The sequence below is a fragment of the Dromiciops gliroides genome, chromosome 2 (assembly GCF_019393635.1).
Source record: "Dromiciops gliroides isolate mDroGli1 chromosome 2, mDroGli1.pri, whole genome shotgun sequence".
In the NCBI taxonomy this organism is placed as follows: Eukaryota; Metazoa; Chordata; class Mammalia; order Microbiotheria; family Microbiotheriidae; genus Dromiciops; species Dromiciops gliroides.
In genome coordinates, this window is record NC_057862.1 from 521,568,262 (window position 1) to 521,572,653 (window position 4,392).

Below are 4,392 nucleotides of genomic sequence, written 5' to 3' on the forward strand. Positions count from 1 at the left end.
TGTGTGTGTGAGGGAGGGAGGGAGGGAGGGAGGGAGAGAGAGAGAGAGAGAGAGAGAGAGAGAGAGAGAGAGAGAGAGAGAGAGAGATCCCCAAGCAAACTGGAAACTTAATTAAGAAATGTATAGTGTAATAGATATAGCATGTACCCTAGCTTGGGGGTCAAAGAACCTGATTTAACCTGCTCTGCCTGCTGCTCCCTCGTGGAGAGCTGGCTACTGGGGTGCTGCTGCAACCATGAGGCTGCCCAACATCCTGCTCATGGATATACCAGGGGTTGGAAAGACCACACTAGGTAAAGAACTTGCATCAAGAACAGGACTGACGTACATTAATGTGGGCAATTTAGCACAAGAAGTACAGTTATATGGTGGCTTTGGTGAAGAATATGAATGTCCCATTTTGGATGAAGATGGAGTAGTTGACGAGTTAGAAAATAAAATGCAAGAAGGTGGAGTTATTGTGGATTACCATGGCTGTGACTTCTTACCTGAATGATGGTTTCATATAGTTTTTGTACTTCAGGCAGATAACTCTGTATTATAAACAAGACTTGAAAAGAGGGGATACAGTGTAAAGAAACTACAGGACAATATTCAGTGTGAAATTTTCCAAATTCTTTATGAAGAAACCATGGTCTCCTACAAGCATGAAATAGTATACCGGCTACCCAGCAATGTACCAGAAGAACAATTTAATAAGAAGAATAATTTAATAATTATTAAATAGAATAATTCATATATATTATATAGTTTAATCTATAATAATCTATATATTATTATATTAAATAGAATAATTTAGATCAGATAATGAAATGGATCGAGTAGTAGATAAGAGATAATAATTGAACCTTAAATGCAAAGCATGGACTTTCAAGGCTTTCCACATGATGGTTAAAGATTTTCTTGATGATCTCTTTCTCTCCTTGTGCAATAGAAATTAAGACAACACACACCAAATTTTACTAAGAGTGTGTTGTAAAAGTAGTAGGTGGACAATATATAAGGCTGAGTTATGGCTAAATTATTTTTTTTCTCCATGAGAAAACTGAAAACCCCAAAAGACAATGAATAAGATATTAAGGACTTTTTAAAGTTTAGGAAATATTCAGCATTCTTTTTTTTTTTTTTAGTGAGGCAATTGGGGTTAAGTGACTTGCCTGGGGTCACACAGCTAGTAAGTGTTAAGTGTCTGAGGCCAGATTTGAACTCAGGTACTCCTGACTCCAGGGCCGGTGCTCTATCCACTGAGCCACCTAGCTGCCCCAATATTCAGCATTCTTATTTAATTTGATTAACTGCTATAGAATAAGTAAATTTGAGAAAATAGGTGGAAATCTTTAATACTTTACATGCAAAAAAAAATGAAGGCTAGGAGGAACTGCTGACATAAATAAAGCCGTCTAAGGATAAAGCTATAAAAAAAAAAAAGAACCTGAGTTAAAATCTTAACTCTTATTTACTATTTGTGCGACCTTGGTTACATCATTGGATCCCTCCAGGCCTCAGTTTCCTCATCTTTAAATGAGGAAGATGGACAGTATGATCTCTCTCATAGCTCGAAATCCTCCAATTTGCTCAATGTTTACTCTAATTCTAGCTCTATTAGCACACGTTTGGAGGAAGTGTGATATGATACTAGATTTGGAGTCAGAGAATAATTATTATTATTAATGATAATAATAACTTGCACTTATATCAAGCTTTAAGGGTTATAAATATCTCATTTTATCCTCACAACTTTAAGGATAAGTTGCTATTATTATCTTCATTTTACAGATGAGGGAACTAAGGCAAATAGGGCTCAGCAATTTTCCTAGAATCACAGTATGTGAGTATCTGAGATCAGATTTGAACCCAAATCTTCCTAGTGCTCTCTTCACTGCACGATCTTGAGTCCTGATTCTTTAACTTATTATTTGTGTGACCTTGCCAAGTCATTCTGAACCTCGGTTTCTCCACTTGTAGAAAAAGGAAATTGCACTAGATTAAGGTCATGATCAACTCTGGAGTTCTATGTTCCTTTCTCTGCATTGGGAGATGACTTCATCCTTAGAGTATTCACAATATGCACTGCTTGGTTCTAACCCACATGGAGATTTGGTAAGTCTGCTTCTGGGCATGCTAGGACCCCCTTCCCCCATTTCAGAATACATTCAGATAGCCTCTGACTGCTACTTATCAGCTTGCTTCTTAACTGGCTACTAAGCTAGAACTCAGAGTACCTATAAAAGTTCCTAGCAGACAACTTCTCTTTTCCCTAATAGTCTTCAAGGAGGAAGAATTGCTATGAGCCTCCTTGTGGGGAAAGCGGCAGCAACTTTGACCATCTTGTCTTTCTTTCTTTTTTTTTTTTTGGTGAGGCAATTGGGGTTAAGTGACTTGCCCAGGGTCACACAGCTAGTAAGTGTTAAGTGTTTGAGACCGAATTTGAACTCAGGTAGTCCGGAATCCAGGGCTGGTGCTCTATCCACTGCACCATCTAGCTGCCCCCCCCCCCATTTTGTCTTTCTACCTGGTTACCATGTATCTGTGAACACATATGTTTCTTTTTTTTTTTTTTTTGAGGCAATTGGGGTTAAGTGACTTGCCCAAGGTCACACAGCTAGTAAGTGTTAAGTGTCTGAGGCCGGATTTGAACCCAGGTACTCCTGAATCCAGGGCCGGTGCTCTATCCACTGCGCCATCTAGCTGCCCCCGACACATATGTTTCTTGATACATTTCTTTTTTCCTGATCTCTGTGGTTGTTTGGTTGTTTCAGTCAGGTCCAAATTGCCATTTCCTTCTCCATCTCGTTTTACAAATGAGGAAAATGAGGCACACAGAGTTAAGTGACTTACCTACAGTCACACAGCTAGTAAGAGTCTGAGGCCAGATTTGAACTCAGGAAGATGAGTCTTCCTGACTTCAGGCCTGGCAGTCTATCCATTGAACCACCTTCTTGATCTTAGGTCAATGAATATCCTGAGATGTCAGTACCTTGGTGACCTGTGAGATCAATAGATCCAACAAAGCCATTCAAGGTTCCACCAACAACATACTAAAGTCAATTTAGGACTACTGAAAGTAAGAAAAGGATTCCCAGCATTAAGTGAGGGGAAGAATGTTTTATAACAAACATTAACTTTGAGTCTACTCTCCCTAGGCAATGAGTAGGTGTATAGAGGAGAGAGTACGCCCTCAATTTATTTACTTCAGTCCTTGTCATACCTTCTCAATAAATATCCTTTTGTAAAAGGTACTTGAGATCAATTGATTAATTGATATTGGGGAAATGTTAAGAATGTAAACAATATTGGGGAACATAACCAGATGGGAGCTTATGAGTTATTACTCACAATATTAGATTACCCTGCCCATCAGAATTACTACAACTGGGGGAAAGATAGTTAGCCACCCTCAGGGAAGCCAGGGGTGGATTTGGAGTTAATTGAATGGTTGGACCCAAAGATTAGTCAGTCATTAATGACTGAATGACAGTGTGTCTGGAGGTCTCCAGTGGAGTAACAGGGATCTGTACTGTTTGACATTATCAGTGACTTGGCATAGTTGGTATGTTTATCAAATCTGCAGATGATACAAAGCCAGGCAGGCTAGCTAATACTCTATTTGATACAGTCAGAGTCCAAAAAAGATCCTGACAGACTGGAATTTGAGGTGAAAACTAATCAAATGAAATTTATATGGGATAAATTATAGTAATAACAATTAGTAGTAGCAGTAGTAGCTAGTATTTATATAATATTTTAAAGTTTGCAAAGAACCTTACAAATATTATTTCATTTTATTCTCACAACAACTCTGGTAGATTAACCCTATTTTACACATGAGAAAATTAAGGTAGACAGAGGGTAAATATAAAGCCTTGCACTTGAGTTTTAAAAAATCTAGCTTTGGGGGCAGCTAGGTGGCACAGTACATAAAGCACCAGTCCTGGATATTCAGGAGGACCTGAGTTCAAATCCAGCCTCAGACACTTGACACTTACTAGCTGTGTGACCCTGGGTAAGTCACTTAACCCTCATTGCCCTGAAAAAAAAAATATTTACAAATCCAGCTTTGTAAATAAAAGATGAGGGAGTCATGACTACAAAGTAGCTCATCTGAGAAAGATCTGGGGGCTAGAGTGGATTACAAGTACAACGTGAGTCAATGGCATGATATGGTGCTGAGGAAAGCTCATATATCCAGAGCTACCTGTAGAGAGGAATAATGTCCAATTTTCCAAATTCAATCCAGTCTTTTTTTTTTTCCTTCTTATTTAATCCTGGGTCCAGTTCATTGACCATCTGCAGTATCTTTTGATATTTGTACATTGACCATCTGCAATATCTTTTGTACCTAAGGACTAACTCAGTGGTCTTAACTGAACTTAATTGAACATCATAGTCTTA

General features: G+C 38.5%; 1 pseudogene; it reads left to right on the forward strand.

The window, feature by feature from the left end:
• Positions 1-235: 235 nt before the first annotated feature.
• On the forward strand, positions 236-846 carry LOC122739074 (annotated as a pseudogene).
• Positions 847-4,392: the final 3,546 nt, after the last annotated feature.